The sequence below is a fragment of the Vicugna pacos genome, chromosome 11, assembly GCF_048564905.1.
Source record: "Vicugna pacos chromosome 11, VicPac4, whole genome shotgun sequence".
Classification (NCBI taxonomy): domain Eukaryota; kingdom Metazoa; phylum Chordata; class Mammalia; order Artiodactyla; family Camelidae; genus Vicugna; species Vicugna pacos.
This window is the reverse complement of record NC_132997.1, coordinates 55,962,610-55,989,580: the sequence shown is the minus strand read 5'-3', so window position 1 is coordinate 55,989,580 and position 26,971 is coordinate 55,962,610.

Here is a 26,971-nt window from a genome sequence, read left to right as displayed (position 1 = left end):
ACACCTCAATTAGCAAATGAAGAGATTCTAGCTCAAGATAGTGATATATTAATTGTCACATTTTAATAAGGGAATAATAAAACAGATTTACATACACTGAGTAAGAAATGTGGAAGCTATGGTAACAGACAGAATCTTTTGATGAGAAAAATTATTATAGTTTTTTCTCAGGGCTGCTAGAGAATCCACTCAAAGGGCATAGTTTCAAATGTGTTTGCTTCTTTGTTTGTTGTTCAAATCAATTTTGAAGCCTCTGTCTTTGGCACTGCCACAGGGAAGCTAGATGACCTAGAAGAATCAAACAACTGATTTACAATTTCCTAGAACCTCTACCTACTTCCAGGGTTAATTTCAGAGCAAATGATAGAAATGATTATTGACTATTTCATATTTAAGGGAAAATTTTGGGAAAGTAAGTAGCAAGTGAAAATACAACCTACTAACTTAGAAAAAGGAAACTAAGGAGATATAATTTTCTAAGTACCTATGATACAGCTATGTAGGTGCCCCTTAGGTATAAGTTTGCCTGTGATGCTTAGAAGTTCTTCTATAAGATGAGTATGTTATTCATTGTTTTTAAAAAAACTGTGGTGCAGAGGATAAAATTTTCACCTTACAACAGGACTTTTAAAAAAGCTCTTATGTTTTTCCAAATAGTTTTTTATGCTATGTAAGCAAGAAAATTCTACTACAATTTCTCAACATTGAGATAAAAACAAACAAACAAAAATACAGGGAACCAGAGGTCATGGACCCTTAGAAATGAAAGTAGAACTGGGTTTCTAAACAGCAAACTGTTCCCTGTCCATAAGAACTGAGCTGCCTCTCCTTAGCAAGGGTTTGTTATGGCTCTAAAGCCATACCTAAAACAGGACCCCTCTAATTTGAAATAATTGTCTTTTCCTGAACTACACTTTAGAAACTAGCCTGAAAGAGTTGTTTATAATAGTTTCTATTTATTCCCAAATATTTTACTTCAAATCACTTTTTCAGAAATTGAATTAAAACGATGATTAATTCAATTAAACAAACATCCAAACCTACTGCCAATTTTATCATATCTCCCTTCCTGTCTATGTACAAGACAGAGTATCCATTAACATTGCTAGAGAGAGAGAGAAACAAACAAACTAGAAAAAAGTTAAGAAATCTGGGAAGGAAAAAGAAATGTTGTAACTAATTATAGACAACAAGCTGCAGGGTTAAATAGTAATAATCTAACACTGATTATTTTTGCACATCCCAAAGGACTTTCTTTATGAAATCATTTTTTCTAACAGTATTTCAGTGACACATAAAAATCTGAACAGTATCTCATAACATGAGGCCAAAGAGAGAGAGGGTTATAGAATGCCACCATTTGATAATTTTGCCCTCTTTGGTCCTCAGCTATCCACCAATGACAAGGGAACAGAACACTGCGGTTCATTGTAGGCTTGAATATGGTTCATCACCCAAACACCAGGGGGCTATATGCTGATCATTCACTCCAGCCACAGTGAGTCCCAGCTATTTAATCTATGATGCTGCAACCTCGTGTACATTTGAACTTAGATACAAGCTGATTTGCAATTATGATTTCCTTTAAAACTATTAGTCCTACTCTTATGCAAAAGTAGACAGACGCCCTAATGATGGTTGTCCAAAATGAATAAAGATGCCAAATACTAAAACCTAAAGAATTTATTTGGCTTTATAGTTTTATGCAGTAAACATTATTAAACACACACACACACACACACACACACACCCCTGACCATAGTCCATTAATGTATTTTGATTAAAGATGCCTAAGAAAAATATAATTTAAAAATATAATGGCAATATAATTGATCTTTTCATTTCTTTCCCACCTACGTGAGCTTTTCTGATTTGCCTGGGACCAGGTTTCACTGGTAAACAAAACATCTGAAGGTAAAAATGGACTGGATCTTTTCTCTGGGCTGCAATATTCCTTGTTCTAGCTTCACTATTCTCAAGCATGGTTCCTTCCAGCAGCAAAATTTTGAGCCAAGTATACTATCCAATTTCATTTTGATGGCATTGCAAATTAAGAGATACTGATGGAATAATTTCCTCTCATTCAGATGGAACAGAGCATAAATATAGGAATGAGAGAAGTGATACCACTGTAGATTGTACAGATATTATAATAATAACATGGAAATGTTATAAATAAGTGTATGACAATAAATCTGACAGTTTAAATGAAATGGGTAAATTCTTTGAAATTTACAAACTATCAAAGCTCATTCGAGAAGAAAAAGATAACCTGAATCTATTAAATATCTATTAAATAAATTGTATTTGTAGTTTAAAAACCTTCCCACAAAGAAAACTCCAAGCTTAGATGGCTTTAGTGGAGAATTATATCCAACAGCTACAGAAGAAATAATACAAATAAGTCCAGAAAATTGAAAAGTAAAGAAACACTTCCCAAATCATCTATGAGATTAGCATTATTACCTTGATGCCCAAAATGGGTAAATATATTGTAATAAAATAAAAGAGGACAATATTCCTTATAATGCAGGGTACAAAAATTCTCAACAAAATTTTGGCAAATCAAATCGAAAAATGTATAAGCAGGGCTATATCATGGCCAAATGTGGTATAAACTGAGAATGTAAGATTGATTTAACATTTGAAAACTGATATCTAGAATATGTAAAAACTATGAAATCGAGTGAAAAACAAAACCTATCAATTAGATAAATGGGTTGAAAACAGTAACAGGCATTTTATAGAAAAGGAATGGACAATACACAAATGAACAGAGATTCAAACAGCAGAATTCAGAAAACAATAAAGTAACACCAAAATAAAACCACCAGATTTTCAAAATAAAAAATTTAAAAGTCTCTCCTATTATTCAGAAATAAATACATTGACTTTACATATAAAATCAGCTTGGATGTATCTCAGAAATAAAATGTTGAATAAAAGCTTAATTTTTAGATAATAATACTATTCAGATCAAGTTTTAAAATGTAATAGTAAACCATAAAGCTTATTATGTATATTACATATACTAAAAATACATATGAAGGAAAATATCAGAAAATGAAGGGAATAAAAAATCAGAAAAGTTTCAATATTAATAATATCCATGAGGGTATTTAAACCTAATTAAACTTAAAGGCTTTTGCACATCAAAGGAAACCATGAGTAAAACAAAATGACAACCTGTAGAATGGGAGAAAATATTTGTAAATGATATGACTGACAAAGATTTAATTCCTACAATATATAAACAGCTCACACAACTTAAAAACAAAAAAAAAATATAAAGAACCCAATCCAAAAATGGGCAGAACACCTAAACAAGCAATTCTCGAAAGAAGACACATAAATGGCCAATAGGCACATGAAAAAATGCTCAGTGTCACTAATTACCAGAGAAATGCAAATCAAAACTACAATGAGGTATCACCTCACACCAGTCAGAATGGCCATCATTGAAAAGTCTATGAATGATAAATGCTGGAGAGGGTGTGGAGAAAAGGGAACCCTCCTACACTGTTGGGAATGCAGCCATTATGGAAAATTGTATGGAGATTCCTCAAAAACCTAAACACAGATTTACTATATGATTCCACAATCCCATTCCAGAGCATGTATCTGGAGGGAACTCTAACTCTAAAAGACACATGCACCCCAATGTTTGTAACAGCACTACATACAATAGCTAAGACATGGAAGCAACCTAAATGTTCATTGACTGGATAAAGAAGTATATATTTATACAATGGAATACTACTTAACCATAGAAAAGAAAAAAATAATGCTATTTGCAGGAACATGGATGGCCCTGGAGATGGTTATACTAAGTGAAGTAAGCCAGAAAGAGAAAGAAAAATGCCATGTAATATCACTCATATGTGGAATCTAAAAAAAAAAAAAGACAAATTAACTTACATATAAAACAGAAACAGACTCACAGACATAGAATACAGAATTGTGGTTGCCAGGGAGGAAGTGGGTGGGAAGGGATAAACTGGGAGTTCAAAATTTGCAGATACTGATTGGTATAAATAAAATAGATAAACAAGTTTATACTGTATAGCACAGGGAAATATATTCAATATCTTCTAGTAGCTTATGGTGAAAAAGAATATGAAAATGAATCTATGTATATTCATGTATGACTGAAGCATTGTGCTGCATACCAGAAATTGACACAACATTGTAAACTGACTATACCTCAAATAATAAAAAAGATGAAAAAACCCCAAAATTCCTCTGTATAGCACAGGGAACCATATTCAATACCTTGTAATAACTTTTAATGAAAAAATATTAAAATGAATATATGCATGTGTATGCATGACTGGGACATTGTGTTGCACACCAGAAATTGACACACTGTAACTGACTATACTTCAATCTAAAAAAAAGTCTCCATGAGGGAAAAGGAATGGGTTTTAATGACCATAGTGATATGCTACTTCTTAAGGGCAATGAAAGGAACTCAGTGTTCATTGTATTATTCTTTGTTCCTTTGATAAATTACTTTGACATTAAAAATAAAGACCCTGTTAAATATATTTATGTAAACAATATACATGCACACAAATACCCACATACATATATGTATGTATGTATACACACACACAATGTCAACATTTGTCCTTTACTGCTTCATTGATTGATGAACTGCAGGAATTAGTGTCTTTAAGAAAATTTATTTTTTCATTTATGCTTGGATATAAAAAAATTTATGTACATAAATAATTCTTCTGCATTTGATTCAAAAAGCACAGGATTGAGAAAAAAGGTAAAGATATGTCTTAAACTTAAAGAGATGCCTTTTCATTCTAAATCATAAATCCTAATTATTAGAAGCTTAACTTCCAACCCTAAACCTTATTTCTAGGATATAGAGAGCAAGCATTGCATTTCTGTATGTCACATTACTGAGCGCTTTTTTTCCACTTTGGAGAGTCACCTTGGCAACCAAATCACTGATTCACATTCATCACCCTGATTTATTCCCAACCTCAATGTCACTCCAAAAATTGTTTTGCCAAAAATACAAAATATTACTTTTTAACTAAAATTTTAACCCTTCACCCTTTCTAGTTGTCTTAAGAGCATTTCCTTTATCATAACCAATTTGTCATAAAACAGTTAAAAAACAACTGCAAGTGGTTTAATGAAGTTATTTACCAAAACTGTTTTAAAAATCAAATGTTAGTGGATCTTACCTACAGTACACCTAAATACATTAATTTGCAACCAAATGACTTCTTTTTTCTGTTGACTGAATATGGTTAAGCTGCACAAATTTAAAATATTTAACTAAAATTTTAATTCAAAATAGTTTTTTATATCTAAAAAAAATCCTCATTATTTATAATAAGTGCACTCTATTTCTGTTGGAGCCACCATTATGAATTCCTTATTTCTTAAACATGCACAACTGTTGAAGGAAAAATGAAAATAAGTTACAATTTTCAAGTGAGTATGGTGAAAATGCAAACACGGTTTTTAAGGAAAACATGTTCAAAGCATCATGGCCAGAAGGGAATAAAATGATTTACCGGTTCTTGTATGTAACTACAAAATATTTTTCAAAAAGAGTTTTAATTTGTAAATCAAGGGCAGCAGAGTCTGAACATTATACTGAATCTAAATAGAAATCATTTTATATAGAGATTACATTGTGGATCACAAACCAATTTCATCTGTTTTCCTTGAAATTACTGTCCAGAAAATCATTTGTCACTATCATCACATATAAACATGAAACTCTGCTGTCCTGGTTACAACTTCTATTGACATTAGTAGGAACGGCACGGATTTGCTAAAAAAAAAAAATAGCATCCTTGTATTTGTGGAAATTAGCTTCTGTTTTTCAAACTACTTTAGAGGAACAGATTTGTTACAGAATCTACTAATGATGATTTTTTTTTTAAGAAAATGGAATTTGTCAGAATTTTTTAAAAATCCCGTAATTTGCCATCCTTATTTTGTTTTCCTTTGCACACACTGGAACATGTTACTTCTTGAGAGGTTGATTGTCAAACGTGTATCTTTTTCTAAATCCTAAATATAATTACCAACATAAACATGAAGAAATGCAGCAGGTTTTTAGAAAGAAGCTCTTTCCCGATCCATTCATTAACTTGGAAGATAAAATTACGTTTTGCTAAAAGTATAAGATTTTTGTATCACACATTAGAAAATACAGAGTGCTAGTATTCATGGGTCATAGAAGAATTAAACTGCATAAGCAACTGGATTAATGTCAGGGATACCAAAAATATTCTGATACAGGAGAAGCTTCATTTATGATTCACTAATGTGTGCAAGGCAAACGTGCTGAATGAAGGAGATGAATTTGAAGACTGACGTGGAGTGAGTTAGCTTGTCAAGGAGTTGTTCACTAAGGAATGAGAACACAGGGATGCTATTTTAAAGTGCATAATTCTTCCTGATTTACTTCAGAATAGTTCTGTGGCCAGCACTTGTTCTGTTGTATGTCTATTTCCATCGTGCTTGTTTTTCCCCTCAATTCTACTAACAAAAATAGTATATACCAGAAAGAATAGAGGTAAAAGATGTTTTCTATTTTAATATCACCAGAATGGTGAACTTACCTAGAAAAAAGAAATATAAAATGCAAATGGTTTTAAATATTTTATGAGTGACTTTACATAATCTGATCTCTATTAGGACATCAATATAAAGCAAAATATACAAAAGATAGAGAAAATTGGAGAAAAGCAATGTAAAGATGTTTTACGTAGGAATGAAAAATTAACTTCAGAGAGGTCTAAAGAGCTAAAAGAACATTATGAAAGAGAATAAACTTAGAAGAAACACTAAAATAGTGAACATGACACTACACATTAAGTCCTATGTTAGTTTCCTTCACCTGCGCTTTTATTTAATCCTCAAAACAGACATGAAGAGTTTAATATCATATAGTATAAATAGTGGAATTTGAGAAAAAAGAGTGATTTATTCAAGGTGTTTCAGTTACCCAAGGGCAGAATCTCAAGTCAATTCAGGTCTCATATTACAAAATTAAAGAAAAAGTAAGTATCCTACAGTTAAATGGGAAAAGATGAGTTGATGAATACTAATAAACCTGGTAGGTTAAATATAATTGTCCCATTCATGTAAAAGACAGACAATTAAGAAGACAAGTATTCCTGGTGTGGGTGAAAATAAAGAAGGGGATTATTAAGAAGCAGCTTTCATTTTTCTTCTTTCATAACTATTGATTGGTAAATAAAAAAAAAGAACAAACAAATAAGAAAAAAGTAGAATTACAAGTTAGAATTGGATGACATGAAGAATCTTGTCCTATTCCCCCATTCATTCTTTGAGTTATTCATTCGGCAGATATTTTCTAAAATGAGCAGGAGTTTAGATGGTATTGATCATAAGGGCAACCTAATATGTTGGAGGCAATAAAGAAGCCATTTATTAGTAACAGTAAAACTAACAAACTCAATTAATTCAGATAAAACTATGTAAATTGGCAAAATATTGAGGGAAAGCTAAAACAAATGTATAAACAAGTAAATGACTAATTAATAAATAAACCACAAATAAACTAAAAACACATTTACCTTCTGATTATTATACTTGTGGCATAAACAAGTATCACTTTTGAAGTTCAACTGAATGAAACAGAAAATATAGCTAAAATTCAAATGTCCAAGTACCTTTCTTGTTTAACCACAGATTTCCTCCTATAATTAAAATAAAATATAGTTAAAAATATACCATATACAAATAAATTAATTACTATTCAAAATCATGCAATTTTACCACAAATAGTGCCAACTCTGGGGACAAATGTTGAATGGTAGACAAAGGTGCGACCTCCACTGAGAGGGTTGGACTTGAGTTCTACATTCACACTGCCTGCCTGACACTGTTTAAAATGACTGCTCCACAAAAAATAAATTCTAGACGGAGCAGAGCAAGTGAGTCAACACTCCTAAGACCCTAGATGCTGTCCCTGTGGAAATTAGCTTTGTTGGGGGAGAAAGTGAGTAACTGCATAAACAATATATAATAAGAAATAGAGAAATGCCTTGCAAGATCTTGTGATAGAGAATTCTAGGGAAAAGGTGGGAGGGCAGGACCTACAAAAATGAGTTTATCACAAAGACCTATTTGAAGAGATTACATTTAATAAGAAAGTATGAAAAGGAGGCACTAGCCATGTAAAGATCTCAGGGCAAACATTTTGAGCATACACATAAAAAATAAGGTGTGAAAAAGCTTTAGGCAGGCAGACATTTGGGGTGCTTTTTTCTCGGAGCTGAAAGTATTTCTATGGAACTAAAGGTTAAAGAGACTGGCTGGAGATGCCATTTGGAAGGTAAGAAGTGTCCAGGTTATACAGACCTCTGTAACTGAGAAAACTGAAGGCCAATGATCAAGTGACCTTTTTAAAATCAAATTAGCTAGACACTACATAAATTATAATATAGGTCTCCTTATTTGTCATTAAGAGCTGTTTATTTCCTGTATTTCATAAGTCCTAACTGTAGATCATAAAAATAAAAAATACATTTAAAAAGAGGAGAAACTACTCAAGGGCTGACCTTTGCCTGCTTATGCTGATAATCAAGTGTTTCACATAAAATTCATGATTCAGTTAAACTGTGGTTTTATAATAACCTCTGTGTACCAATTAGCATCTTTACTCCTCTAGTAATTTAAATGCACTAACTTCAGAACTATTCAATTCCCTCAGTGGCAATATTCAATTTACAAACACAATATCCAAAATAAAACAAAATTTTGTTCATTCCGATGCCAGTAACCAAGCACTCAAGATCATCATGCTTGTCACAGAGTGTTAAACTTTCCATTGCATATACACTAGAGATCAGCTGGCAGGAGGCACTAGAAGATGACCCATGCCTTCTGGAATTTACATTTTAATCACTGACTTTCATGGCTGCTAGAAAGCCCTGTAGGAATTTTTGGATAGTAAACTGAATTCTGCCTACATTTATAATTCAGGTAATTCTAGTCTAATTTCACAGGCTGAGAGAACCCCAAATAAACATCAGTCTTCAGGGCCCTAAGAAAAAAACCTCAACAAGAAAGAAATTGATAGGAAGAAGTTGTTTGCAAAAAGTTGAACAAATGTTGAAATTCTAAGTACAGTTTGACAGTTGGTTCTTGAACATAACCCATTCCCACCAGCTGTTAACATCTGGGAAGTTTGGCATATGTATTTCATGTCCATGTATAATATAGTTGTCCATTTTATAAGATGCTGTGGTTCCCAGTGATTGTATTATTTCTAGCTCTTGCTAAAGATATCTTTGGAAATACAGAATTCCTTACTTAGTAGAAAAAGATCTGAATCGATCTTAAGTCTGCTCCTCAGTAACTAATGACCTTGAGTCAGTAAATAACTTTTCTTCTCTCATGTTCAACTCCTGTTTTTTAAAAATAGGACTTTAATCTAATTCATAGATATTTTGAGAATTAAATGAAAGAGCACAGGGGAAGAAACTTAACATAATTCTTGACAACTGCAGCTGCTCTTTGAAAGTCCTTCCCACTTTTACTTTGTCTGTCAGGCTTCTGTTTGGCTTGATTTGTTGCCTATTAAAAAAGAGATGCACCAGCTCTACAAGTCTCATGACAGACACATTTTTCATTTACTACGATTTCCTGGACAGCTGTGATTGTGCTTTGATACTCAATGCTTACTTTGTACTCCGAATAACTTATTTATCAAAATAAGTGTTTTTAAAAACTATGGTAAGATTGAAGAATCATTTTCATTAAAATAAATTAGCACCAGAGTAATACAATACCATGTGATTTCACAAAATGAATAGTCTTCAGATAAGAGAGATGGGGGTGAGGGGCTTTTAAATTACTTTAAATATAAAATGATTTCAGGTGGCAACAACTTTTGTCTCTTTATGTAACATAAAACATTCTTTTTAATTACAATTAAAAGATACATGCTTAAGGTTGATTGACAGGTGTATTAGTCTTCTATTGATGTAGGAACGAATTACCACAAATTTCATGGCTTAAAGCAACAAAAATTTATCTTACAGTTTTCTAAATCAGAAGTCTGACATAGGTTGCACAGGGCTAAAATTAAGAGGTTGGCAGGACTGTGCTCCCTTCTGGGTCTACTGGAAAAGAATCTGTTACCTTACCTTTTCCAGTTTCTAAAGTCCACCTGTTACTTGATTCTAAAGACCTCTTGCACCCTTCTATCTCCAAAGCCAACAACTGAAGATAGAGATCTTTTCATAGCACATCATCCTGACCTTCCCTTCTTCCTCCTTCTTCTACCTCTAGAGGCAGGTAGCTCCTTACCATCTGAGGGGACATATTTCCCAGCTTCCCTCCTGGATTTCTCTGACACCATCCAAGCAGAGTGACTTGGCTGCCTTGTTGAAGGTTATATGTCTAGAATCCTCATCTGTCCTTTGCTGTTATAAGTTCTTTATTGCAGTGTTTTCTGTGGTGTGTCACTAGAGGAAAGCAGTTATTGTCTAAAAGTTTTCTGTCTTGCCAGCCTGCCTCTGTCTTGTCCTTTGGCTACAAAGAGTTTTTATTGTTTTATACATTTCTTTGTCCATATATTTTGACATTTCTAGTTTGTCTTCTTCTCCAGCATCCAGTCTGGTATATATTTAGAGTCAAAAAGAAAACCAGGGAACTCACCACCTTGCCATTCCTTAGGTCTCAAGGTCCCTCGTCAGTCTACACTTTTCTTTCTACCTTTCAGAGTCTCCTTATGTTTGCTTTATATATAATGTCTAGGGATTTTAGGTGTAACTTAGTGGGAGGAAGAGGAAAAGTGTATCTATTCCATCTTGCTAAAAGTAGAAGTGTCCTTATTTATTTAAAAACCTGTGAAACCTCTATACATGAAAAGCATGCATTTCACTAATGCACATCCTTCATAGACATTGTCAAATTTTGTCTTTTTTGCCTTACTTCAAACTGAGAGGAACGACCTACCCACAAAACCTACTATCTAGGTGACCATGCTTGGTAAAGAGTCATAATGCTTCTCACTTATTTTATTTCACCCCCACCTTTAATGGTGTATGCTACAAGTGATGGTAGTGACCTAATGTCAGCAAATCCACAGGCCTTCAAAAATCTGTGTAAAGCTAGAAATGGGGGAGGTAGGAGAAAAGTGAAGAAAGTGGAGGGGGTCAGGTAGGGGAAGTCCCATAGCAGGGGACGGGAGAAAGACTACCATAAAATGGAGTCAATGTTTTAACTAGTCAAAATTCATGTGCAAGCTGAACCATGAGAGCAAAAGAGAAATATAATAGGTGTAATGAAAGCAAATCTTTAGAGTGCCTACATGTTTTCAGAAACAGTCATCACTACTTTAATTATATTAACTCATGTAATCCAAATAAGTTAGGTTCTATTATTAGGCCCATTTATAACTGGGGGAAGTGAGGTACTGGCTGTTCAAGATCACAGAGGAAGGGATTTTGGTCTCAGGCATTATATTTGGTTGAGTTCTACGGTATTGCCAAATTTTTTTTTTTTACATTAAAGACCCTATTTTCATATGATTTTATCTAACAGCCTCAGAGCACATGCTGACTTCTAAAGGCAGATAAAGGAAACCAGTCATTAGAAAATAGAGATCACAGAAATAAAGGCAACATGAGAGACCATCTGGCTGTGTAAGTTCTGTCTCCAGTGAGTCTCCCTCACTGTAATTCCCACCTGAGGACCCCTGTGAATTCCTCTTAGATTCTTGTAACAAAGCCCATTTGACTAGCTGGTTTAGATGGTCTCTTTTTCCTGATCCAAATAGAATTTTAAATTAAAAAAAGAAATATTAAATTTTATAAGCAGCAGTTAAACAGGTATTAGAGCTGCTTTCCAGAATACCTACCCATTAAGGGGAGAATATATTACGTGCCAGAGAATAGGAATGAGAAAGAAAAAAGAGAGGAAAGTGATCATGTTACAATTAAAGGATATAAAGTAGTTGAAGATCTAGATGAAGGAAGCCTAATGAAAATCCTTCCTTTTAATGAAAAAGAATATGAAAACAAATGTATGTATGTACATGCGTGACTGGGACATTGTGCTATACACTAGAAATTGACACATTGTAACTGATTACACTTTAACAACAACAACAAAACCTTCCTTAAGCACTGCAGACTCTATTTAGATCCTAAAATGTGGTGCCACTAAAGGGAGTACATGGCATTCTTAAGTGATCAAAGACATGAAAACATTTTATTCTTCTTTACACTCATATTCCCTTCTTCATGGGAACCAGAAGCCAGCGTAGTGCTTGGCTCAAAAGACTTTGCTAAATTAACCAGTTAGGACTTTTCACTGAGAAGAAACTAAAATAATGAGTGAATTTAATCAAGTATTACAAGTATTGTTTTTTTTCCTTCCCTTAAAATACATATATGGTCATTTTTCACATTAATGGGAAACACCTGTGTTTTAAGATATAAATTAACAATATCACTCTTTCTCCACAGAACATGTCAGAATAATATATAACACCCTACGTAACTGGGTAAGTGTACAGAATTAATAGTTAGCAAACCCAGATTCTAGCTTAGATACTATTTTCTAAAAAAAAAACTAGCAGAAATATTTCTAAAAGTATGACAATGTTGCTGAATTTCCACACCTTTGCTCTTAAAATGTTCAGATATAATCAGGCTCACGTGAGTAATTACTGCCAAATAGAATGAAACAAAGAAGGAAATTTTGTATATTTAAAATGAGAAATTACTTGTTTAAGTCTAGACTATTCTAAGTCTGCATGATCAGTGACTTCTACATTTTGGCAAATTTGCTTGAGTAGATAAATTATAATCAGTAGATTTCTTGTTGAGCATGAAGTCAGGACAGGAAGATGAATGGACTATATATCAACATTATGCTAAGATGACCTCATCATTCCTTTCACAATCTGACAGTCTTGTCACTCAAGATGAAACATTTAACCCCATGTACTAAAATCCTAGGAACCTACTCCCCTATTAACTCTGACTTTGTTACTGATTTAACAGTTCAGTGACTAGGATTTCCCTGAACATATTGTTTATCTTTATGTCTAGTCTTTTTACGAGTTCCCTGGCTAACAATCCCTTAAGAGACATTTCTAATTGATACGTATTTTAAGCAGATATAATTTATTGAAACAACTGATGATCAAGTTCTAATTGCCAAGGAGGTTCTATATCTTCTGGGATAATTTGCACACATGGGCTCTGAAACATTATTTTTTTATTCCACTGATGAAAGAAGTGACAGGGTCAGGAAAGGCTCATTCTGTGGGGATGAAGTTTCTTTCTTTCTTTCTTTCTTTCTTTTTTTTTTTTTTACAAGTTTAGAATCATGGGGCTCATGAGAATAATAAAATGTGGAATGAACTTGAGCTGGTTTTATCACTGTTTTCCAGTCCTTCACAGACAATGCCCTCCACTCTCACTGTCTCACTCTGGGAAGTCTTCTCATCACCCAGACCTTACCAGGCCACTGGCTGATTCTTCCATTAGAATTACTGTTTTAGTGTCACTCTCGTTTCTTTATGTAAACTCTCCATATTTTACCATACTGTGTATGTGTAACTCTATCAGCCAGGACCCTCTCAGGAAAAGAGAAATGACTTTATGCATTTAGGGCATAAACAGTTTAATACAGAATTGGGGGATTATGCAACTGTAGGAAGAACTGAGGGAGTCAGGGAAGTTGCCAACAGAGATCAGGCGAGCTGGCAGGAAGGTCAGAGAGTCAGCTGTGAAGATCACAGCCAGAAAACTAGAACGTGGGTGAAGGCGCCCAAGCTCAGAGGGAAGTCCACAAAGATGTACATGAGTATAAAGTGACAGCTGCTGGAGTGATCTGTATTAAGTCTTTCTCCATGTATCATTTGCTAGGCTTCCATAACAACGTTCCACAAACGGTGGCTTAAATAACAGAAATTTATTGTCGTAACTCTGAAGGCTAGAGGTCAGAGATCCAAGTGTCAGCAGAGTTGATTTCTACTGAGTGCTGTGAGGAGGAATCTGTTTCACAGCACTCCCCTCACTCTGCTGGCTGCTGGTAATCTGTGGTTCCAAGTCCTCCGCTTGTAGATGCATAACCCCAGTAGCTGTTCTCATGTTCACACAAACGTGCAGTTAGATGGAAGCTGTATTTTCTTTTAAAGTTATGCCAAATACACTCATTAAATAAATTTCCTCCATTGATTTAAAATGTTACTTTTCTTAAATAATATTGTTGTCCCGACCATGTCCCTTTCCCACCCACTATTCCAATTATAATGTACCTATGGCATTCTTGTGATTTTTCTGCTTGAAGCCTTTCAGTCTTTGTTAAAGACTGAATACCAAGAGCAGCCCTCGGGGCAATGTCAGCTGTGAGTTGGAGAAAAAGCACCCCAGGTATTCTATTCTACTCTTGCGTGGCCTAACTCCCAGTCCTGCTCTACAGAGTCTTCCACAGTTCCCCACAGGGATACACTCCAGTCGCCCATAGTGATAATCATTGATTACATTCCCTTCATGGGCTTCCTTATTTTTCCTGTATCATTTTTCCACTCTCTTGCCCTCAAATTATTGTCTACGAGCGTGTTTCCTGTTTAGCCCAATCTGAGACAGTTTCGTTTCTCCTTGCACTGCCTATAGTTTCTACTTTATCCAAGTTGTCTGTTACATCTACATTATGAATAGAAGCCTTTTGCAATGTCAGTTATTCCCCACTGCTTCCCTTACTGCTTTTTTATATAACCAGATGTTGTCAGTCATCTAGATTCTAAACTGCATACCTTACTTTCTTCTTACTTCCTCCTGTCCAACATAACCAGGTCTATTTTTTTTTTTATTTTTCACTTTTCTGAATCGCTTTGTGTTTAGTGGGTCTATTATATGTCATACTACTAGATTATGTCTTGTTAGCCAATCTGAAAATTATTTTCTGTATTTTGATAAATTAAGACATTTGTGTTTTTGGCATGATTGATAAGTTTGTCCTCCGTTAAATGAAATAGTTTTATGTTGCACTCTCACTATACCACTGGTTTTAGAGTGTCTTTCTCATTTTTGGTTTATCTTTCTGTAGTTGGGAATATTTTTCTCTCTTCCCACTCTGCTGTTAATAATTCTGCCAGATCTTCCCAGCATATAACCATCAGGTACTGTCTCTCTTATATTTACCCTTCTATGCTGGTTTGAGTCAAGTACATAATTCAGTGCTCACTACCAGTACTCATACTCATGCCAATGACTCTCCAGTGACTGTGGTTATCATGGGAAGCCGATTATACTTCAATAAAAGTTTCAAGAAGTAAAAAACAAAAAAACCCCAAAAAACAAACAAACAAACAAAAACCAACTTTGGTAGATTCCCTGGGAATAATGTTCCCTAGGTACTTGTGTGTTCATGATAACCTGTGTCTTTAATATCGCAGATTACTTTGTCTGAATATAAAATGCTTAGCCTATACTATCTTTCTTTGAGTATCCTAAATACATTAGGGTTTTTTTCTTTTTTTTTGGCCTTATAGCACAAAACATTACTGTCAAACATCCTGGCATCAATAATTTTTTTCTCCCTTGAAAGTAACTTGATCTTTTTGCTGCATGCCCAGAGACTCATCCTCATTTATTCCTGGGAAAGTAACAAGGAGAAATGAGTTGTTAAGCATTCAAGACCACACCAGTAAGAGAGGGGACAGACTGGTTCCTTGTCCAAGAAACTCTCAGGCACACAAGCTCAACATATCTATTTTATTTCTCTACACACCATTTCCCCCAGTCTTAACTTTCTTCTGCCACTCAGCCCTTCCTAAACTTCACCCAACTGTCACAAGTTCAATTTCAGTCTCACAAGTCCTGAGTGGCATACTTATTTTCACGCTTATTGGTATTTCTTTCATTTTTATTTCATTTCATTACATTTTAGGATAGTTTACTACAGTGTCACTACCGTGATGTCCATTACAGTTGTGAAACCTGGGCTCTCTGCTCCACTGGATAAGCTCTGTCTTTGTCTGTGGCTCATCTCACTATGATGGCTATGAGAATCTGGACAGTTTGTACCTTTCTTGTCCTTATCTCATCTGTATTTGCATATATCTTAAAAACTATTATTCTCATACTGATTTAGTGCTTCTATTTTTACTACTGTAATATACATAATATTTTCAAACATATCTACCCATATAATTACACTGATAAAATCTCTAACCAAAACACATCATGCATTTATTTATTTACAAACTCAATTCCTTTTTTCTGTAATATAATTCAATATATTACACAATATATTATATGTAATGTTATACTTAAGAAAGGCATTGTTTCTCTGAGTCTCAGTTTCCTCATATTTAAAATGAAGAGTTTATGTTGTATCCCAAAGAAGTTTTGAGGATCTTCCTCTCAGGAAGTCCAAGGCTTGTCTTCTCTAACCAGAACAACTATTCACTCCTCTTTTTTATATACTGGGCCCCCAGGGAAAATTTCACTTAAATTTATGAGCCACCCCTCCACAAAGATGCACAGAAAGGAATGTGAAAATCTGAAGTAATGAATGATTATAAATATCATTTGTAGACCTTAAAAATAAAAGGTGGAAGGAAAGAAGGGATGGAGGGAGGAGGGGAAATTCTCAGTTTCCCTGATTTTATCGTCAATGATGATAAATATTTTCTTAAAGATTATACATGCTTTCATTAATCTAGATAAAGTGAGGTTGCCAGTGAATAGCTTTTTCAGGTGGCTCTTGGTATACGTTGTTTAGAGAAAAAATAGAAAAGACTGACAGCTGTTTTACAGTGGTACAGTCACACTCTTTTTTATGCTGGATTTCTTCTGATTGGTGAGACACCCATGACTTGCTAATTTGCTTATCATCCTTCACTAAGGAATGGCTGGCAAAAAGGGTCAGCAGTGTAGACGTCTTATTGAGAGTGAGGAAGAACCTGAGCAGATCTTTGCCTACATTTTATCATTTCTTTTAAAATTTGTCTGTACTTGGAAAACTACACACCTAAGTATTAACATGGAGCCCTTAGTCATGAGACTGATTCCTCCACTGCCATAAAGCTTAAAAATATGGATATTATAAACATAAAATTCTTAAAGGGATAATTACCTCTGTTTTAATTTTGATTATCATAGGTATGACGGTGTTAGTAACTAAAGAAAAACCTATACATTATACCTATTTTTAACTGTTATAATAAAGTATATTTTTATCTCAAAAATATATTATAACCCATTGAGCCGCTGATTGCTCAGAGGAATACACCTCAACACCCTGTAATTGCAGGTGAGAGGCTTGGACAAGGAAATTAAGACCGATTTACTTCTGTTTACTTGGTCAGTTTTGCTTTACATGTTGGAAAGCTTCTGGTGCTTTCTCAATAGGCACTGCACATGATCCAGAAATTAATTTTGAAAATTAACTCTAGATGTGAATCACTAACATTAGACTTTCAAACATATCAGTCCAGTTATAAAGTCCACATTCTTAGAGTTGAATTTCTGTGGCCATTTTGAGAAGGCTTGTTTAATAACCCCAAAGGTATTCTCTTATGAGTATTGGGATCTGGAAGGAATGGGCTCAGATTTAAAGTGAGAAAGACCAAATCTGTCATACATATTACTTCATAAAAAAAAAAATAAAACTTAAAATGCATGGATTTGCTATCTGGAGTTGTCAAAATGTTCCTGACATCAAAATAAAGAGTGAAGATGGCAGACATGTAAGCCATGAATGTCCTGCACAAATGATTCTACAGACTGCTCCTGTACTCACTGAAGGCATGTACATTCCTCTTCTACTACTGATTCATCCTCCTATCTGAGAAATGTTCTGCATCATCCTTTCTGTGCCTACCATTTTATATCCTGTTCACCTCTCAAATCCAGGCTCAAGTTTGAATTTTCCTATTCCTCCCAGACAGAGATCTTCCTCTTCTTTTATTTACATACTTTTAATTTGCTTTCAACAATTTATGCTTAAATATAAAATGCATTTGACTCTCCTCCAGATAAATATTAGCTCTTTTAAGGAACAGAAACTAGATATTTTTCTTGTTATTAAACTACAAATTGGGTGCTCAAAGAATGGAGTCTGTTAAATAGAAGAAAAAAATAAGATCAAGACTGAAATTCGAATATTTCTTTATCATATAAGCATAAAGATTATTAAAAGTATGTAAAGATCTCCATTCTAGTTCATAAATAATGACTGCTCCACTACCCCTAAGGCCCAATTTCTCTTTCACCACCCTGGCAGTCTTCCCTCAATCTACCAGTTAGAGATTTAATACTAAATCCAAAAGGGGGCTGCCTATTCCCTGTCTCAGCGTTATGACCACTGTCTGTTCTGATCCCTTGTACTCACACTATAGTGTTAACTTTTATCACTGATGAATGTTTTATGTAACTTGAATCCAGGAGACTATTCTCTTATCTGTAGAGACTATTTCAGAAATCTCATTTTGAAAGTAGAAGATTACCACATAAGCCCTTCCTAATAAGACCCATTTGTGTTTCTAATAAAGACCTCATACAATTTTCTAGCTTATAATATATATTCTCTAAAAAGAAACAATAATTTCCCCTATTATTACAGATGATGACACCATGTTACTTTTAGCACCAATGACCATTTCGTTTTCTGTCTTCCAGAAATTAATGACAACTTAATGACTACATACAAAGCCAAATTATATTATACAAATTGTTAATTCACTATTAATCTACTATTTTGTTTTGCATTCACACATCTCTAAAATAACATATCCTTGTATTAATTTATCTTATCTCCAATAATTAAAAAGATATTTTTGTAGTAATAGACATACTAAGAATGAAGAACAATAATACCATTATGACCCAAATATTTAACCTAAAAATCTGTCCTTGATCATAATTCCCTCCTACAACATCACTACAAAAATAAAAAAAAAAATCATACATCATTTGTACTTGGGAAGTGTTTTTCAAGTACAACTTCCTTGTGAGTATTTTATGATGGATATACATTTTAAGGAAAACTTATTAGAAAGCAAATTCTTAACTGAGCTCTTCAGGAGAGGCAGCATTTTAACCATTGAAATAAAGAGAAGAATGTAGTCAATGTGACAGATCAATGTGAATTAAGGTAGAAATCAGAAATAAGTGCTACTTGTCCTTTGTTCTAATCAAGATAAAATCCAGAATATTAATATTTTATATGTATGTGTGTATATATATATATACACGCACACATACACACAAATTTTTTTCTCAATTCTCAATCTCTAACATTTACATTGCTTCTCTGGAATTAACATTCTACTCATGATACTCCTCTCCTACCTTAATAATATTGAAAATAAAACCTTACTTATATCTTGTCACTGGAATTACAGAAACCACTGCTGTTCAACCAATGTACAACACTGTCTGACTCAGGATGAGAGATCACGATTAGTCCAATGGGCTTCTGCCCTTTGGGTAGTTGTTACCTCTTCTCTGACCTCCAGCTGAAGTAGGTTTAGATCTTTGTTTGATGTCCCATGTAGCGTATGATCCTACATTCTTCAGTCTTATGTGGTCATTCTTCCTATTTAATACCCCCAACTTAGTATGGGCTTCAAATCTGAACTATTGAGGAAAGTCATTACACTCTCCTTCAGTTTCTCTAAGAATCCTTACAAATTGCTTGCATGCTTCATAAATTTAATATGTTTCACTTATAACCTGTTCCAGTCATCTCCCTCAGATGTACTCCCATTTCCTGAAGGGCTCTTTTGCCGCCTGTAACCATGACTGTGGCTATTTCCCTCTTTCTCCTTACATCCAGAATGAACACTGTCGCATCCTGAATTCAGAAAAGCACAACCAACAAAAATCTTCACGTTAATGTATTTGACTGCAGGTTTAGAGATGAAATTACAAGAGTAAGAAGGAAAATATAAAACAGGATACTTGTGATAGATATTCTCCAAAAAGGGGCACTAACCACTCCCTCCTTTTATGAATACCCAGTTCTTCCCAAGAATAGATGGAGTCTGTTTCCCATCCTCTTATATATGAACTTGACATGTGATGTGCTTTGACCAATAGAATGTCTTAGAAGTGACATGGTGTCAGTTCTGGACCTGGGCTTTAGGAGACCTTTAGCTTCCGCTTTCTTGGAATTCAGCTACTATGTTGGCAGAAAACCCAAACTATCCTGCTACAAAGTGAGATGACCTGGAAAGGTCTGGAAGATGAATCACCACAGGACAAGAGAGGCTCCATGAAGGAAAGCTGAAGAGCCTCCACCTGTGGGCACACCAAAGACCAAGGCCCCTGAGCGTGTATGAGACCTTTCTGACCTTCTAGACCCATGCATCTCCCAGAGGAGTGCAGCTGCCCAAGTGATCCTTGGGACATCTGGAGCAGAAGAACCACCCAACCAACCGACAGAATCATAAGAAATGATAACAGTTCTTTTCAGCTACTAAGTTTTGGAGATATTTGTTATGCAAGAAATACAGATTTGAAATGGTCTTTGATATTACTTCTGGTAAAATCAGTTTGCCACATCCCTTCATAAGGAGTCACTTGCTTGATTTCTCTCACCTAAGCTCCACCTTCCCTCCATCACGATGCAGAAGCCAATTTACTTCCATTGAAGAGGAATGAATCCTATTGACTCTGAACTCACTCCTAAAAGCCTAGATTCTGACTCATTGTTTTTTTTTTTAATGTTTGTTTTGTTTTTTTATTGTGGCAAAATACATAAAATGCAAAATTTACCATCTTAACCGTTTTAAAGTGTTTAACTCAGTAATATGTAGAACATTCACAATTGTGTAAAATAATCACTACTACCTAGTTCAGAACATTTTCATCACACCAAAAGGAAACCTCATTTCCCCCAGCCCCCAACAACCATTAATTTTCTCTGCCTATAGGTTTGCCTATTCTAGGTATTTCATACAAGTGGAATCATACAATATGTGGCCTTTTGTGTCTGGCTTCTTTCATTTATCATAATATTTTCAAAGTTCATCCATCCATTGTTTATGCAAGTCATTGTTTTGCATAAAGAAACAAAGAAGGAAATCTTTCCCTGGTCAGTATCTATGTAGAAGCCTCACTCTTTCCATGAGGATGAAAAACTGAAGTGCTTCAATCTCTCTTTCAGAGTTAAGATCAAGGTATTACTTTTGCTGAACTAAAAGGTCCTTTGGAATTGTATTTTCTTTCCCCTCAAAAAAGAGCAGCCTTCTTGCAAGAAGTGAATTCTGGAGAACTCTGACTAATACACCTGCCTTTTTCCATTTCTTAACCAATGTTACTACATAGTCGGTCAGAATATATCTGCTTTAGCAACAGACAATGTTTATTTATAGCTATAGAGAAAGCCTTCTTCTTAAGCTTTTTACTACCTTCAGATTATAAAATGACTTTGGGCCAAAAGATTAATACAATGGTACAGTAAGGTGCTATCTTCCTCTCTTTCTCCCAATACTCCCCCCACCAACATAAAGTAGTTTTTTTAAAAAAGAAGAGAAAAGAAAAACAGTTTTAAAACTGTTGTCTTTAGTATTTACCATTAGTATGGCATTAATTAAAACTTGTGCCTAATTTCTCACTAAAATTAGGTATGTCAATGTTTCCAGAAGACTATACATTGGAATTTTCAGAGTTCAGTTCTCATAAGTCTTCAAGGAGTCCACTAAAACAATAGTTCACCACATGAGAAAAGAGAATCAAAATGCAAAAGTTGGTGCAAAATAAAAATGCCCTGCGTCAAAAGAAAGGGGAAATGTTGACAGCTCACAGTATCTCTCATTTAGTCTATTCCCCAGTGCAGCCTGTGTGGACTCAGGCCTGAGTCCTCAGGCACAGGGTCTATGATAAAAGAACATGTCCAAATTAAATCAGCTGGGAATCTGAAAAGCCACAGCAATATTAAATGCCAGTGACTTCAGAAATGATACAAAAAATCTCTCAACATTGGTCAGTCTTGTTGCTTTCAACAGCTACAGGCACATGCAGAACCTCTGCCTGCATGTTAGCAGGTACTGCATCAGGTATTAGTGACCATAAGCCAGAAATCAGTGGTCTCCAGCAGCCAGCACTGTATCTTTTTCAGCCTGGATAGGTAGTTACCCAGATCAAGAGAGCAGGAAAATTTTGGACACTGTGTTGATTCCCAGATGACCAGCTTACAGACCACAGTAGAGGTATGCTTTGGAAGGGCAGTCTGGGGATGGCCAAGTCAGTAGCAGAGAAGTGCTGATCTGTGACTGTTGTGATAATACTCTTTATGTTCCCAGGTTAGGGTGGCCTGATTACATCCACAGCCATGTTCTGACCTACCCTCTGCATCTTCCTCAATGCTGCTTATAAATTCAATGCAACCTGACTTACACAGCAAACTGTTATTTTCAGAAATGAGAAAGAAAAGTGAGTCCTTTTAACTGTATATCTCCTGCATGTAAACTTGTTTCAAATTGCTGGTTTAAATTAAGTCCAGACTTTACTTTTTAAAAGTGAACTTTCCATGAAACACTCAAACACCAGCCTGTATATAGAAATTTTTGAAATATAAATTAATTTTGAATAATGCAAACTCACACTATACTATTCAAGATGAAGCTTTTCCATTTAAATTTCATGAAAGATTAAGGCAACTGAAAAAGAAATGTGGATGGACTCTTAACACTTTGCATTTAGATGCTGGAAAACAGTAAGAGAAATAGTTTCATGTTCTTTTCATTTGCATATATATGTGGGTAAAATAGGAGTAAAGATCAAGAATCTGAACTCTGAAGTGGCATTTCAATAAGACAATCTAGTGACAAACATTTTTTTTCATAGATCAACCAATCTTCTTCCAGTATTTCTAGATAAAATATGACAAACCTTAGTTTCCTACCTCCTTCAATTTTAGGAGGAAAAGGGCTGTTCTGGAAAATACCTACATGCAATCAACTGAATGTTAGCTAGAAAATGAAATTGTCATCTCTTTTCCATATCAAATTCAATTATGTCTCAATTTTAAAAGCAACACATAGTGGCAAGCACATTTCTCTTAAATTTATATGCAACATCAAACCTCTAAAGAATAATACAGTGATAACTTTAAAGGTATACACTTATATGTTGACCATTAACTTAAAATATTTTGTTTCAGAATGCAAACAAAAGATAATCAGCTGATACTGATAATCCTCATCTAAGTTGTTTTGTTTTAAATATTTTAGAATTGTAGAATCTTAGAGCTCTAAGATAATTCCTCAGTAATTTCCAACACCCTTTCCTTAACCATCCTTCCAGTACCTCACTTTTCCAACCTCTATCAAATGGTGACACAGTCAACAAAATAGGTTACTTCTGGGTACATGACTGTGTAAAACACTTTTCAAAAACTCTTTTTAACAGTGATTGTGAATTTGCTTTGAAGATAAATCTAGAAAATTTCCTTTTCATGAGATGGTTATTTTTCCAATGGATTTATATAATCTGGCTCATATTATCACCTCATTTAAAAACACAACATTGTACAGAAAATAGTATTCTTCTTCTTAAATAACCACTCCATAGACTTTTAATGTACATGTTTTATGTTATAGACACTGTTAAATATCAAATTAGTCTCTTAACAAAAGGAAAGAACATATATAATCAAAGGAGATTCTGTAGGTTCATGTACTCAATTCTCTGACAGGCATAATTTTAAGTCCTTTTGAGGGGCCAAAACCCACCAGCTAACATAACATTTCACCCAGTTATCTTCTCTACTGAAGGTATGATTTGAACCAAATTATCAAATTTAGATGATGCAAGCCTTAAAAAATTAATGAAATTAAACAAAAGAAAAGAATATTTAGATTATTTCCAGTATAGCCTGAGCAATCACTAAAGGTCAATAAGAGATTTAGGAAATAATTGTTTTTAAAGAGAAATTACACTTAGTTTCTTGAATTCAAAAAGTTTTGCTTATAGTTCCCCATCTAATTTTCTAGTCCCACTGCATGTAAATTGCATGTCTTATTCTCCACACATCCCAATTTCAGTAAATCCCTAATTTCAAGAACTGTTTCTGAAACATCTGCTACACTACCTAGCAACATTAATAGTGGTCTATAACCATCTGAGAGCAAATGGTTAGCATCTGTTTTGGACAAAACAGGAAGACAAACAAAACAAGATATATCTAGACTATGACAAACTGACGAATATGTAGATTAGCCAAGCCACATTACATAAAATCAGCATTCAGGAATAGTTTCCCTTTACATTTCTTAGTATGTTGGGAGTGGCAACATATACAGAGAATGTATAAAAATTAAGGAGAAAATATTCAAATTTCAGTGTTAACTCTGCAATCAAAAGTCCAGTGTGGACTTAAAAGCCTACAGAACATCATAAGAGCTTTTTAACCAGTCCTTAGTAAGAGAAGAGTTGGTTGATAGGCAGTTTTATTTGTCAGGTTTCTCCAAAGGAACAGAATCAACCAATCGTGTGTGCATATATATACACATACATATATATATATATATATATATATATAGAGAGAGAGAGAGAGAGAGAGAGAGAGAGAGAGAGAGCGCGCAGTAGACACAGAGCACACACAAGAGAGAGCATGAGTGTACGCGTGAGAGAGAAGTGGGGGGATTGACTCACACAACTATGGAGGCCCAGAAGTCCCAACATCTGTTGTGTGTAAGCTGAGAACCAGGAAAGCCAGTGGTGTAATTCATTCTGGATCTAAAGATCCCAAGAACTAAGCTCTGATGTTCAAGAGCAGGAAAAGATGGATATCCCAACTTAAACTGAAAAGTGAATTCACTCTTCCTCTCCTTGTTGTTCTATTTAGGTCCTCAGTGGATTGAGTGATGCCAGTCCACACTGGGGAAGACAATCTGCTTTACTCAGTCTGCCAATTCAAATGTTAATCTCTTCAGGTAACAAGCCCACAGACATACCAAGAAGTATTATTTTATCAACTATCTGGGCATCCCTTAGCCCAGTAAAACTGACACATAAATTTAAACCTTACAGCAGGTTATCAATTTCTTATAAATAGGCTACTGAGAACTCTAGGACTACTGAATGTTCCTGTATGATTATATTCTAAACAAAACTACAGAATATGACAGGGTCTATTTTTCTTCCACAGTTGAAGCTCATTGATGCCCTTTGTTCATCACCCTTTCAATGAAGGATCATACTAGAGTGTTTCTTGAGGCAATCTGGGAAGTAATGACTCAAGTTCTTTCAGGGACCATCTCATCAGTGTGGTGAGCCAGTTTTATTTTTGTCACCAGAGTCACTTTTACTTCCTAGGGTATAGTCCTAAAAGATGGTTGCCATTAATTCTTTTCCTCCTTGACACACATACTGTTCTACCTACCAAAAAGGCAGAGTCTGCTTCCCCTACCCCTTAACTGTGCCGGTTTTGTAACTTGACTTTATTAGCAGAAGTGATGCAGTGCCACGTCTAGTCTTTTAGGAGCCTGGAAGGTTCTGCTCTCTTTCTAGAAAAGCCAACCATTATGCTGTAAAGAAAACTGAATGATGGGAGAACAGATAAAAAAAGAACCCAAGTGGAAAGGGAAAAGCTGCCAAATTTGTCAGGAAAGCTTTATTAGATTTTTTGGTACAGCCACAAGGAAAATGTAGGTGATTCAGTGATCTCAGCCAATGTCACAGAGAGGAGAAGAAACTGCCTGAATTCCAGATAATACAATCTTGAGAAATAATTAAGTAATTTTTAAGCCAGTAAGTTCTAGGATGATGTTTTTACATAGCAGTTAATAACTAAAACATATTTCTGTGGTAGAGAAGCCAATACTTGTGATAATGGTATTCTAAGATTTTCTCTCTATGCTTTGAATTAAACAGCCATTCTAACTCTAATATAATCAAACAGCTTCCTCTGAGATTTGGTTTCGTTTATCCATCCTCTTTTCTGTCCACGCCCCTACAGATTTATACAACATTTTCAAGTTATTCAAAAAGTTGCCTTCCTCAAAGGAACTATTCAAATGTTTCTCTGATACGCCACAGTTCAAAAATATCTCCTACTCATGACTCTCTGAGTGCTATAGCCATTCACAATCTTAAAAATTCTCTCCAACCAAGACATTTCTCTTGGAATTTCATTGCTTTCAGACATGTAGAGGAGTTTATATTCACTGAACTAATAATACTCATTGAAGCACCTTGTTCTTTAGATACTACTATTACAATATTTTACAGATGACAGAAAATGCTTCAGAAGTAGACAAGATTCTTAAAAATTGCTTAAATTCACAAGAGTCCAAAGATTTGAGCCTTGTTAAAAACCTGTGTTTTTCTCATGTACATATATATAAAGGAAGCCTCCTTAACATGGGTAACATGTTTCCTCCACCTACCTTATGTCTTGCCTACTGCACCACAGTTTTTCTTTAACCACAGCCACTCTAAAATAGAAATAATAACAATAAATGCCATGAGAAGGATCTGGAAGAACTTTGAGCACGGTCCAAACGCGAGGCCCAGATGCTCAGGATTTCCTAAGACTGAGCATGGACTAAGAGAATCAACAGCCCTCGCTCTGCCACCACCATAAACTCAGCCCAGCGTATCAAACAACAGTATTTACTACTACCTAGAATGGCAAATATATATTTATAAATTGAGGCCCTAATTGTGGAGATGCATGATGAAAGGTGTGAGTTGAGCAAGAATAACCAGAATCACCCATCATACCAGACCCTACACTAAATATAAATCTCAATATTCCACCACTGGAGTGATCTGGAGTCTGCGTACATAGACTGTACATGTCATTTGTGATGGTAGCAAGAACAAAATCCAAGCCCAGCACAATGACTGACTAGACTGACTCAACTTCCTAGACTAAATTCATTATACCCATGTCTGGGTATAAATATGATTTACTCCATGCTATTTTCCTTCAATACTTGATATCTGGCATTTAATATAAAATTGCAGGACACACATAA